Genomic DNA, 14498 nt, shown 5'->3' with positions numbered 1-14498 from the left:
TGACACATAAATAGCACTAAGTTAACTGACATAAGTTAGCTAGCTCTACTGTAGCCTATAAATGTCTTTAGCTTGGGTGCCAGTCTGTTTCTTCTCCCTTCTCAACTCCTTGTAACACCAAACTTGGCATGACAATACCATAGAGCGTTCCCTTACAAAGTCAAGACAAAAGACTGACATGATTTTGGGGACTTTCACTAAATGTAATCCATAGAATGGTCCTATTGAGGAAGGCTCGTTGACATACTGTATATTTAACATTTGTATCTAAAAGCATAATTGAGAAATCTGGGGAGGTTTGAGAACGGAGCAGAAGACACATTTAGGTTGTTCTGTGTAACTAATGGACAATAAAGTTTTATTCTATATCTATGGCATTTTGGCCTTACCCAGGCCTCCTTTAAGACTCCATAATGTTTCATCTGTAGGTGCTACGAAGCAGAACATTGTTTCAAATGAAGCTTTACCGCGTGTTCTGTAATATGAGTAGTATTTTGATTTCAAGAAAAAACATATTCATTTCAATATTGAAAAGATAAACATGAATATTGAAAAAACAAATGTTTTGACTTGGCACATTTTTCAATCTACAGTGGTTCTTCCTTTAAAAGTTGCGTCGTACTGTAGCACAGTTTGCAGGCTGCCGCAGAATTCTATGGCATGTCATTAAAGTGTCAGACATTGTTGCATTAATGCGAGTTAGTGCTAGTTTTACCACCAGAGGGCATCTTTGAGAAGCATTTGACTGTTTTTAATATTGGCTGTACTAGAGAATTTAAAGCCTTACAAAAAAAATAACATAGTATATGGGATTGATTTTAAGAACGTAGCTTAATTAATTGTATTAATATTATGGTGTATTGTTGAACATAATATACTCTACGGGCTTATCAAAGTTCCAGACTGAGATCTCTGTTCGTGTTAAAGTTATGGCCCATTTTATTCAGAGAAATTGGCATAGTAGGCAATGTAACCAATCACAGCCCTCTTTTTACTTGTATCATTGCACATCCTGACCATTTTGAATCTATTTTCACATTCACTCTGTTGGTTATGCTTACAAATTGGATCGTACCTCTAAAAGTAGCAGAGATCCCCACCCACTCTGAAACTTTGATATGCCCGTATATAATATTATGTTCAATAATATATTGAGCAATTTGTCAAATCTAAAATGGTATATTTTCAATATACAAGTTCACATTTTTCAATATTCATGTTCATATTTTTCAATATTCCTAAATTAATGTAAAATTATTATTTAAAAAAATCAAATTACTACTTATATTACAGAGCAAGCTGTGAAGCCTATATGACATTTTTTGTAGTTGTTGCTTTGTAGCATCTACGAATGAAACATTCTGTACTCTTAAAGGAGGCCTGGGTATGGCCAAAATGTCATAAATATGCCAATTTTGAATAACTCTGTCTTAATCGTGCTTTTAGATACAAATGTCAAATATACGTCAACAAACCTTTCCCCAAAGCACCATTCTATGGATTACATTATGTGAAATCTTTCTTGTCCTGGTTTCGTGAGGAATCACTCCATAAGGAGTTGGCAAGACCTGAAACCGACTAACATCCAGGCTAAAATATCCCATTCAAGTTCTCCAATATTGCTCAAACACAAACAGTCAATCACTCACACAGACACACACCTGCATGTGTCGTGTGCATGACCGAACCACACACCATTCACAGCGGTTATATTAGAACTTAGGTCAACCGCCCAATGAGCATGCCAGAGTGTCACAGTGACTTGGGACATGTGACCAGTCAAAGGTCAAATGGCAGAGTGGATTCCAGCCAGTGGTAACAACATGGACACTGGATCCAGTCAAGCACAAAGGGGAATATGTGTAACCCTTACAGGAATTACTGTCCTCTGTCACAATGTAACCACCTCATAAACACTGTGGAGGCAGGTACACAGACACATGTAGACAAACCCTGTAGACTGACAGATACACAAAGAGAAACAGGTATACTAACAGACGCATATGCACACACACATACATCTCTGCATGGATAAGATACACAGCTGGTCAGAACGACCTGATACAGACACAACTTTAACACACACACACACGCACGCACGCACGCACGCACGCACGCACGCACGCACGCACGCACGCACGCACGCACGCACACACACACACACACACACACACACACACACACACACACACACACACACACACACACACACACACACACACACACTCTCTCTCTCTCTCTCTCTCTCTCTCTCTCTCTCTCTCTCTCTCTCTCTCTCTCTCTCTCTCTCCTCCCTCCCTCTCCCTCCATCCCTCCCTCCCTCCCTCCCTCCTCCCTCCCTCCCTCCCTCCCTCCCTCCCTCCCTCCCTCCCTCCCTCCCTCTGACTGACATTGGCAAGCCTTGTGGTGGTTGGGTAGCTTGCCGTGGTCACGGGTGTGTCCATTCTGGCAGTACTGGCAGTGGCGTCCCGCTGTGTGATGCCGACACTTCAGACATACCCCCCCGCTGCGCCGGCCCGACTGCTGGAACACCTCCATGCTGAACCGACACTTAGAGGAGTGGCCGTTACACTCACACGCTGGGGGTAGGAGAGAGGAGGGGAAGGGGAGGTGGGATGGAGGGAGGGAATGAATTTCAGTGAAAGCTAGTAAAGTTTACATTCATGATCCAATATGCACTCACTTACACATACAGACATGCACGCACACACGCAGATGCACAAACACACACACACAGTATTGGGGGCGTGTGACTCACAGACGCACGGGTGTGGCTGACTGGGCGTGGCTCGTTGCCAGGGCCTGTCGTAGTAGAAGTCCTCACATACGTCGCAGTCTGCCCCCGCTGTGTGGTGCTCACAACACACACCACCCGGTCCGCGTCGTCATGACGACACCGTGAGGCATGCCCGTTACACTTACACCTGCCCCCCACCTGCAGGTCGGAGAGGGCCAGGGGGGGCGGACAGGGGGGGTGGATATCAATGGGGAGGGAGGAACTAGCTGGAGATTCCGATTGTTGTTTCTCCTCCTCCTCAATTCCCGCCCCTTGTTGTCCTTCCCCTGCCCCTCAATTGTCCAATCACAGACGCCACCTTCCTGGCACGGACTCCAATGGTGGCCCCCCTCCCTTTTGCGGCCACGCCCTTTTCCTTTACCGTTCCCTCTCTTGGAGGTGTCCATTGCCTGAGTGTCTCGTTCTAAATCTTTCCGGGTCACATTGTGTCCATCCTCTCCCTGACCTCCCGACCCTTTGTTGTGACCCCTCCGCCAGGATTTGTCCATTTTCTCTCCTCTGCTTCTCCCTAGTTTTTCTGTCTTTTTCATCTCCTTCTCCACAAAGCCCCAAGCATTGTTGTCCCCATTCACCTGACCAATCACAGCTTTATTCTTCGACCCCACCCTCCACCTCAGAACCCCAGTATCTGCTCCCAATCCCACACCCACCCCCCTATCCTCTGAACCTCCCAACTTAGTCTGCTGGGGCTGGGTCACTTGGTGGAAGACCACCCGTATGTCCGTGGCCGTCACCCAGTCCTGCAGGGTGGGGCTGTAGTCAAAGTCTGGTGAGGAGGGCCTTCCATCCAGGGTGGAGAAGGCCAGAACCATGCCTCCCCGGTGCCTCTGCAGGGGCCGGGGATCCGAGCACAGAGGCTCTGTCTCCTGGTGCCTGGTCTTGGCCACTGTCTGGGCCTGGAGCCCAAAACTCCCGGGGCAGTCGCTGGAGTAATGCTGCATGGGCCTCCAGGTGCGCCCGTGATCCATGGACTTGAGCAAAGAGATGGAGACCGGATCCGACGGCTCCCCCTGCTGGCAGAACTGCAGGCTGATGTAAGTGACCTCAAAGCGCCGGCCCAGGGGGAGGGTGAGAACCCAGTCCCCGCCGTCGGTGCCTCCCACTTGGGCTGTCCAGCAGGTCAGGTTGTAGGGGTTGTGGAGGTCCGTGACGGAGCTGATGTTAACAGCATTTTGGTCAGGAGGTCCTCGGAGGGAGTTGGCGGCACTGACTGGGACACCATAGGCGGCATTGATGAATTCCGACAGGCAGTGTCGCGGACGCCCATCCAGGTGGTAGCAGGGGTCATGGGGAGAAGTCCAGCTCAGAGGGGAGTGAGAGAGTGAAGGGGAAAGGAGGGAAGGAGGGAGAAAAGTGAGGACTAGTAAGAGAAAAGAGAGGGAGAAGGAGGGGGGAGGGGAGACGGGCAGGAACCTCATGTCATCGAGCCTGTGGGAGAAAATGGTCAAATAAACAATTTTAGGGGATAAAGCGACAGTGAAATCATAAAAGGAAAAGATACTGATGGATTTATATGACTTGTGGTTGGAGCCAAAGGGAGGGGCCTTCTGAGGTAGAGAGACCACCTGTCCCTCTCCTGAAAACACCAGTTCGCACCACCACCTTGAACATTTAACTCTCATATAATCCAGCCAAATCTATCTTCTCCCTTAACCAGGCCTCTTTCAGTGAGTTTTAGATGACTGTATGGATGAAAGCTAATAAAGAGTGGATGAATGTATGGATGAGAGCGTATAGGAAACTAGCGGGTCTGTCCAGGATGACAAAAAACAGCTGGGTCTGAAAGCACAAGCTGGGCGGCATCCATCATCTTTATGGTCCTCCTTTCAAATTCTTCTACCGCCGCTCTGCTCCACTCCGCTCTACTCAACACACATGGGCAACAACCCGAGTTTTGGAGAACCCAATGTGTGGATAGAAATGGAAGGAGAGAGAGAGAGGATGTGAGAAAGAAAGTCGGGAGTGGAAGATGGAGGGAAAGATTTATAGAAGAGAATGCGAGAAATGTGTGTTCGGCTTAAAGCCCCTGTACAGCCACTTCCTGGGAGAAGACAAACACACTTATGTACGTCCACGGTGTGAACTGATTTTTTTCCCCCCTGGTAAGACGGCTGGTGATGTGCTAAATGTGTTCGTCTGTCAGGAATTGATACTGATACCAGAGAAGGTTACTTCATTTACGCCTGCAGACATGTGCGAACAAAGCGTCGACTTTTCCTGACAACATGATCTACGACAAGAAACTTTGCAGTTTTATATGAGCTCACACGGATGAGTTGAGGGAAAGCGGGTGAGTTGTGGATCCCACCCAACACTTCGCTTCACACCAAACAACTTATGAAGATACACATTGTTAGGATCCATCTCTTCTCCAGGTCCTCCTCGTTCTTTCTTTCTTTCTTTATTCCTCCTCTTTTCTTTCTCTGTCTACTGTGCAGTGCTTCTCTCTCTCCTTCTATCCTCCCTTTCTCTCATTCTCTCTCTTTCTTTAGAGTATCTTTCTCCTCTCTCTTATTCCCTCTCCCCCTTCCCTCCTCCTCTACCCTTTCTGTCCCCTCTCCTTCTCGCTCTCTTTCTCTCTCTCTCTATCACCTGCCCCCTTCGTTCTGTTCTGGGAATATCTCTAACTGCGTCTAGATTGATGATGTCCTAACAAGCGTTTGACACTGACAGCACAGTCAGCAGGCCTGTATAAACCAACCCCATAGGAGAGGAGAGAGGAGAGGAGAAGAGTTGGGAGTCTCCCAGGGCTAGTCATCCCACTCAATTAGACCACAGCCGGAAACTTGAGGCTTCCCTTAGGACCACAGCACTATAAGTGGGTCTAGGGGGGTTACAATGAGAGTCGGCAACTAAAACAACCTATATTACTCAACTGACCCCCCCAAAATGAGTTATGATTCCTCCGTGCCCAAAAAGTGGTCCGTCCCAACCTAGCTCTGTGAAATCGGGAAGATGAGGCGTATCAGGCGTATGTTTCGAGTGTCATTATTGGAAACGCCAAGGCCCGGCGGCTGAGGTGATGAGCGGTCCGACTGCGGCCCCTGTCCCGCCGCACCACATTCCGGAGGTCCGGTGTGCGCCCCCTGAGCATTCCACACGTGTTGCAACATATCCAGCTGGGAACCCAGACGTCCCTCTAAAAGCTGAGCCTCATTAATTGATCGACTGATTAATCGGGTCTCAGTTTTCATAATGGCGTCAGAGTTTTGCTGGGGGGAGGGGGTGTCTGGTAGGTGATGTATAGTCAGGGCTGGGGGGGGTGTGATGGTATATAACAGGGGTTCCCAAACTTTCTTGGTTCGTGACCCACCTATTGAGGTGCCTTTTGAGTCTAGAACCACCATAAGGATTGAGTGTTGAAGAAACATACACAGACCAAAGAATAAATCAAAAATATAATCTTGGCAGTGTACAGAAAACGCTGGAGTTTTGAAGCTAATTTACTGCAATTCTAGTCATTTTGATATGGCTAGTACTGTGTCATTATGCTCAAACATTATAGCATAATCAATGGGTACCTGACTGCCTAGCTTTTATTTTGCTGATTGTAAGTTCTCAAAGATTACAGGAGTTTATTTTTAGATAGGTCAATTATTGCTTCTACATACTTTCTATTTGGTTTTAGTTGTTTACGTTTACACTGAATAATAATTTCCCCAAAAATAAATGCACAAAAAATGTAATCCCACCGCGGGTTCCGACCCCTCAGTTTGGGAACCACATGTAAATAATGAGAGTAAAGTGAGGGTTAGGGGGAATTTGTGGAAGTGGGGTTGTGTGGTGATGGGGGATGTCTGAAATTCAGACTAGATGTGGTTGGTGGGTAAGGGGGAAAGAGGGATAAAAGGGGTAAGAGGGCTAAGGATACAGGTCATAATGGCGAGGGGGTTGTTTGCCATTCCCCATGGCGTGAGTTGCACTTGTCTCGGGCACATTACCTCGTCGCTAATGAAACATACTGTAGCCCCCATTACAAACTACATGATAGATGGAAGCTCTTCAGAGAAGATCACAGTGCTCTTTAAAGTGCTACTCACCCCCAAACGTCCCCCCAGGCCAAATGCAGACCCCCTCACCCCCCTCTGCTCAGAAACCAGATCGCCAGTCTCGCACCAGGGATGTAACCCAACCACCGGATACCATTTCAACGGTTTTTTCCTCTGTCGCTTTCCATAAATTCACATGCCTGGCATGCCAGAAGAACATGGTGGATGAGTGGCATTTCTATTTAATTGACCCCCTTTAGTTTTAAAGACAAATAGAAGAGAGGAAGAACACTCATATCCCACATGCTGGACGACATACATATCCATCCACTACAATAACCTTTAATGGAGAATCACAGGAATAACAGTGTTCCAGAGTGAATATGAACCAATCATGGACATAGAACACAATCAACATTTTTTTGTGTTACAGCCTGAATTCAAAACGGATCAAATAAAATACAATTCTCTCACCCATCTACAAACAATACCCATAATGAAAAAGTGAAAACATGTATTTAGAAATGTGAGCAAAATTGATTGACAATTAAATACAGAAATATCTTATTTACATAAGTATTCACACCCCTGAGTCAATACATGTTAAAATCACCTTCGGCAGAATTTACAGCTGGGAGTCTTTCTCGGTAAGTCTCTAAGAGCTTTGCACACCTGGATTGTACAATATTTAAAATTCTTCAAGCTGACCTTAGAGAACCTTTTTATTTCTCTATTTGGTTAGGTCGGTGTGTGATTTGGGTGGGCATTCTAGTTTTTCTATTTATTTGTTGGCGGGGTATGGTTCCCAATCAGAGGCAGCTGTCTATCGTTGTCTCTGATTGGGGATCATACTTAGGCAGCCTTTTTTTCCACCTTTAGTTGTGGTATCTTGTTTTTTGTATAGTTGCTGTGTTAGCGCTACAAAATGTTACGTTTGTTTATATTTTGTTGTTCATCAAATAAAGAAAGATGTACGCTTACCACGCTGCACCTTGATCCTTCTCTAAATGATTGTGACGCAAGCTCTGTCAAGTTGATTGTTGATCATTGCTAGGCAGCCATTTTCAAGTCTTGCCATAGATTGTTATGCCAATTTAAGTCAAAACTGTTATTAGGCCACTCAGGAACATTCAATGTCATCTTGGTAAGAAACTATATTTGGCCTTGTGTTTTAGGTTATTGTCCTGCTGAAAGGTGAATTTGTCTCCCCTGTCTGTTGGAAAGCAGACTTAATCCGGATTTCCTCTAGGATTTTTCCTGTACTTTGCTCTATAAAATAACTCCCTAGTCCTTGCCGATAACAAGCATAGTCATAACATGATGCAGCCACCACCATGCTTGAAACTATGAAGAGTGGTACTCCGTGATGTGTTGTGTTAGATTTGCCCCAAACATAACGCTTTGTATTCAGGACATAAAGTACATTTTTCTTTCCCACATTTTTTTGCAGTTTTACTTTAGTGCCTTATTGCAAACATGCATGATTTGGAATATTTGTATTTTGTTCAGGCTTCCGTCTATTCAATCTGTCGTTTAGGTTAGTAATTGTGTAGAACTACACCGTTGTTGATCCATCCTCAGTTATCTCCTATCACAGCCATTAAACTCTGTAACTGTTTTAAAGTCACCATTGGCCTCATAGTGGAATCCCTGTTACCTCCCTCTCTGGTAAGTGAGTTAGGAAGGACGCCTGTTTCTTCGTTTCTTCCATTGTGTAACTAATAACTTCACCATGCTTAAAGGGATACTCAATGTCTACTATTTTTTACCCATCTACCAATAGGTTCTTTGCGAGGCGTTGGAAAACCTTCCCGGTCGTTGTGGTTGAATCTGGGTTTGAAATTCACTGCTCGACTGAGGGACCTTGCAGATAATTGTGTGTGTGGGGTACAGAGATGAGCTAGGTCCTTCTGTCAGTTCATGGCGCTTGTAAATCATTCCCGGGACCACCCATTAAACACTATTATTGCACATATATTATTCAGAAACACTATTATTGTTCATGCAACTTATTATGTGACTTGTTAAGCACATTTTTACTCCTGAACATATCTAGGCTTACCATAACAAAGGGGTTGAATACTTATTGATTCAAGACATTCCAGCTTTTCAGTTTGTTTTTGATTTGCAGAAATCTCTAAAAACATAATTCCACTTTGACATTATGGGGTATTGTGTGCAGGCCAGTGACACAAAATTGAAATGTAAATCCATTTTAGGTTCAGGCTTTAACACAACAAAATGTGGAAAAGGTCAAGGGGTGTACTTTGTAAAGGCGCTGTACATACCTAAGCATCAAAACCATTTGTCAAAAAGGGGTTTTGATACCTATGATCTAACTTTTCAAAAGGCTTACACAAGCAAATAGTGTTTAAGTGAGGTCAATGCTATCTCTGGAGGGAGGCAGTAGGCTGTGCATGGTCTTTAAGCGCAGCAGTCAGTGGGACCAGCTATGTTTGGCTTGAGAAGGTCTGGAAAAATACTTGATGACAACCTGGGCCATGTTTACAGCATAGTCTAACATGGTGGGAGCTAGCTAACAGGAGAGCCTTCTGCTCATGTTCTCACAATACGCCTCCTGTAGCAATCTACTATAAGACGCTTTGTATAATCTTTCATTCCTTAGGATTTAGGTGTGAGGAGTTTAAAAATTAGCGCTTTGGGGTCGAACAGTCTGCTCGGTAAAATCACACTGCTGCCGCCAGTAGTTAAAATGCTATCCTACTGTGTATTCTCTCAACATGTAGGAAGGGGGTGTTTTGGGGTTCGGAAGATAAGACGATACTAGGGGCGTTAAGAGAGAGATAAGACTGGATACCCGGGTGTTGTAAGAGGGGCCTATGAGGGTGGCAACGGGGTTAAAATAAGTGGCGTAAGACACAGCGTGTATGCGGGCGCTCAGACGGAGATATCATTCATTTTATAGGGTGGTAAGAGGGGAGTAAGAAACGGGTAGGAAGGTGAAGAAAATAGGGAAAAATAGGACGATACAAGAGTAAGACTGTGACATGTATTTTATTTGTTTATTTTATTTAACCTGTATTTAACTAGGCAAGTCAATTAGAACAAATTCTTATTCACAGTCACGGACTACACCGGCCAAACCCGGACGACGCTGGGCCAACTGTGCGCTGCCCTATGGTACTCCCAATCACGGCCGGTTGTGATACAGCCTGGATATATAAATGAGAATAAGATAAGAGGCAGGAGTTGGATAGGATGGCGCTTTGGAGGGGGTTCAAGTAGTACTAGAAAGGGTGAAGGGAGAATGGCTAATAACGGGAGAATATGACGTTATTAAGAGGGGTCATGGGTTGAAGTGTGAAAAGAGGGTGATGCCTTCTGTTACCTGTCAGCTCCCCTTGCCACCGTTCCACTCTGCGGTCTAAATCTGTGTCTTTTGGGGCTGTGTATCGGGAGCAGATGAGCTGGATTTGGCCTTTCTCACACGTTTTAAAATTCCTCGTCATGGGTAGCAGTGTAGAGCACTGTTCAGCCACAGCCGAACAGCACCGATCTCAACAATACCGCGGAATTCAACATGCAATATGAAGGCAGAGGAGATGGCGTGCTTTGTAAACAGTGTGTTATGTAGTTGTGGTGCTGAATTTGATATTGTTGTCTGATACACGTACATTTGACTAGCTAAGTAGCTAATAGCAAAAGGAGGAAAGAAAGTGACTTAGTAAAATAGCACGAGGACGTGCAAAGAACAGAGTAGGCCTAGGCTAAGAAGTATAGGTCTGCTATGTTCAGCTCAAACAACACTGGTCCACAGTGGATTACTTCTTTCAAGAGCCCATAACAATATGCATCCCGTGTTTTAAGCCTCCGCCAAGCACTAATGACCTCTAAATACAGTCTATCTGATTAATTACACGTCCTACCACTCTCCCACTGTGAAACTGAACCTGACACCTGTTTGGGCATGTTTATCACAGCTGACAAGTAACGCATTTGTTAATTTCCAATTGTCCTTAGCCCGTCCGAAACACAACACTGGGCATAGAGACCCGGGAAGAGGAGAAGAGAAACGCTATGTACACCGCCCTGTATTCCCCAACGGCATTCCTGCCTGCTCCCGCTGCAACCCAGCGTGATATTCCACACGGAGCGGATTCCAAGAGCTCTGTTTTAGGTGTAATAATCTAATTTTAGTGGGACGGTGAGGGAGGTGCAATTGACAGACTGCACAGAATGGATTATCCCCGCTGCCACTCGTATCATTAGCTAAAGGCCCATGTCCTGTACCTCTGGTTCGCACCTCCAACGCCCAGCTAACGCCTGCTATGTGAGCCCCTCTGTCTAAGGCCAGGAAGAGAAATGGAGCGACACAACAGAGATGACTTACATTGAAAAGCCTTTTCATACAGGCCAGACATCTCAGTTTGGACATATGTAGGGGTTGAATAAGAAAACACGTGCCCTAAAGGAAGCAAGGCTATTTCTCCCAATTTCACTGTTTTAATGCGCTAACCCATGGAGGTTTCGATTCAATGTCGATATTGAAAAACAGATGGACATGAAATCCTTGTCCGTAATTTCATCTTCAAGTAAACGCCATAAACAACCTTGGGTGAAATGAAAGTGAAGACCATTTTACTAAGTGGAAGATATCATTTTGGAATTCATGGTAATTAATTGCAAGTCACAGAGAAACGAGAAACAGAATCCTAGAAAAGTAGATTTTGACCAGCCATTGATTTTAGAATCGGAACATGCCTAAATAAGTCAAGTCAAAAGCACGCAGAAGAAGGATTGGACGTACGCTATTTAGTTTGATTTAAATTAAATTGACCGAAGATTATGACAAGATAACATGAACATGTTAATTAAATCCCCCTCGAAACATTGTTCATTGAGTCAGGAACGGAGATAAAAAATCTCTTCAGATATGGGCAGCCTGTGTTGACCTTGAACTCGCTAAACGAAAAATATTGGAGACAATTCGAGAGACCATATGCGTTTGGAATGACCGTTTGTCTTATTAGAAAGAATAACATAGAAACCTAATAGCGTATTTTCTTGTTGCAAAAATGTATTATTATTATTAATAATTACTATGAATAAACGTATTGTTATGAATATTCTGATTTTCATATTAATACATTGCATGCTAATTTGATTGCCAACCTAGCCAATTGAGATAAGTTTAGGAAAATATTATATTGGCAATATCCTTAAATGTTGCCCTATCTTAATTAAATAATTTGAAACCAGAGTTTTATCCTGGGGTGCACCCTGACTTGTGGTGCACCCTGACAAAAGGGTGTATAAATGAAACGCCCTTCAAAGAAAATGTGTTGGATTGCTTCATTTAGCACAAATTGTTTTGGCAAGAGTCCTTTATGTGCGGGGCCAAATTGTCTATAATTGCCCACTCCAGTAATTTACTCAATTTGCTGCATCTTGCAGAGACGAAACCCCGATGTATTCTATACTCTAAACATGCTGGGTTGTTTGGATGATCATATACGCATTTAAGTGTTATCATGTTTCTGGTCATTTTCGTTTGCTTTTCTCGAAATAAGTATATTTATCATTGTTGTTGTCGCTCGTCCTGAAATTGGCTGTAAGAAATACACAGGCCCATAGGCCTATCCCCGTTCTTCAAGAGAGATATGCGATATTCCCGATACCTACAGACATATTAATAATAATAACAATAATAAAACATAATTGGATTTAATTATGTTCAGTGTAATTGTAACATAAATAAATGAGAGCCCAATTGAAAGTGCCAATGATGGCTTGTGTTTGTCTTAAAAAGTGGCGCTGGACTGCTTAACACAATTCTAATCATCCACTTGATTACTTAGATATCAGATAGTCCTAAAGATATTACTGTCAAATCTCTTTAAATGATTCTCAATCTAATACTTCCAAAATATTTGTTTTCATAAATAAACTCTCTCTACTAACTGGACAGTGTTTTTAAAGAATTGTAACATTTACTAAACGCAAAATATGTATTACCTTAGGTTAGGATATGCAGATGTTAAATAAACAAAATCGTCTTCAATCATAAAATACTATTCTAATAAAAATGGTCACAGGCTAATTGAATTCACACTTTTGAGCAATGCTACTATCATATTCAGATATAAACCTAGGCTATATTCCCACGAAGAGAACAGGTGTATATCAAATCAATCTTCAATAACAAATGTGTAAATAATCCGTTTGATACAAAACGCTGACTGTAAAGCTTACCTACCCATGGAGAGTGAATATTGAGCACTTGAAGCGCGAACTTTGGCACGCTCACCGGGTCCAACTAATCAACTTGTCAATGCCTGTAGTCCTTCCATTCTAAATTTAAAACAGGTCCATCAACTTCGTGAGAAAGAACCAACAGCAAGAAAGAAATATACACATAAAAATATAAATATGAGAACACTCACTATGTGCGTCTCAATTCTTGATCTCCCTTCTCTCGCCGCGGCTCATGCGGTCTTTATTAATATAGGCGCGCAACAAGTTGACAGTTATCCGGCGGTGCTATGCTGTGCCCATGGTGTGGAGATCCAACTCGCTGCAGTCCGCCACAGTAGGGGGCGTCCCGTCCAGTCCTGACGTCAAGACGCTGCCGCCTCTCAGCTTCAACTCACATCTGCACAGTGCTACAGTGCAAGGGGAGTCCGTTTGGCGTTTCAAGTGCATTACTGGCAGGCAATTTGAAGACACAGACAATTGAGACAAAGTGGCCTCAATTACCGAGAAGTTCATCTTGCTGTCGAAGACTTCAATCCACTTTAACAATATTTGTTCTCGTTTTCCAAACGTGCAATGGAAAAATATTGTAACCACATAGGCTAGTAGGGGAAGCTCTTACATGCGGTAGTTAGTAGTAACTTAGCAGATGAACTAAAGCAGATACAGATGGGAAGCATGAAATAAAAGAGAATGGATGGATGGTGGCGGGATGGAGGGAGGGCGGAGAAGCGAGTGCCTGAGGGAGGAGAGGAACTTTCCCAGAGAAGCCCATTAAACAGATTGATGACTTCCCTCAAGGAATGTTTCCCCAGGTGTGTGTGTGTGTGTGTGTGTGTGTGTGTGTGTGTGTGTGTGTGTGTGTGTGTGTGTGTGTGTGTGTGTGTGTGTGTGTGTGTGTGTGTGTGTGTGTGTGTGTGTGTGTGTGTGTGTGTGTGTGTGTGTGTGTGTGTGTGTGTGTGTGTGTGTGTGTGTGTGTTCAAGTAGTTACTCTGAGTAGTTTAGAAATGCTGTCCTTGGAAGGTTGACAAGGTCAATAAAATAAATTGGGGGGAGAAATCACTATTACATTTTGGCAGAGTTTATGTAGCCTAATAAAGACACTATACACTGCCAAACTCTCGGTTAGCTGGAGGAACATTGTTTTTCTTTGAAAGCTTAGTCGATTTAGCAAAGCAAGTCTATGAGACAGAAGCTGTTAAGACAGTTAAAGGCGACAAGTACTAGGGACGTAAAATCCAATAGTGTGTGTGTGTCCGATATACTGTGAGAGGGTAGTAGCAGGTGCACGTGTCCTTCCAAAAATCTCTACCCTGCAGCAAGATGTAACTAATAAAGTGGGCCTAAACAAGGCATTGGTATTTGTCAGACTTCCCCCTTCGTCATAACAGTAAACATGAGGTTTGTTCTTCACAGAATCAGAACAGACTTCACAAGTTATTGACTTCCGTTATGAGGGGTTGAAATCCTGACACCCACAGTGTTATAATAAGCATACA

General features: G+C 44.0%; 1 pseudogene; it reads right to left on the bottom strand.

Moving 5' to 3' along the window:
• The window catches only part of LOC124014246, a 20547-nt pseudogene extending 7258 nt beyond the window's left edge, over positions 1-13289 (bottom strand).
• Positions 13290-14498: the final 1209 nt, after the last annotated feature.

The sequence above is a fragment of the Oncorhynchus gorbuscha genome, linkage group LG25 (assembly GCF_021184085.1).
Source record: "Oncorhynchus gorbuscha isolate QuinsamMale2020 ecotype Even-year linkage group LG25, OgorEven_v1.0, whole genome shotgun sequence".
Lineage (NCBI taxonomy): Eukaryota > Metazoa > Chordata > Actinopteri > Salmoniformes > Salmonidae > Oncorhynchus > Oncorhynchus gorbuscha.
Note: the sequence above shows the minus strand (reverse complement) of the source record. Positions and strands in the feature narration are given on the sequence as shown.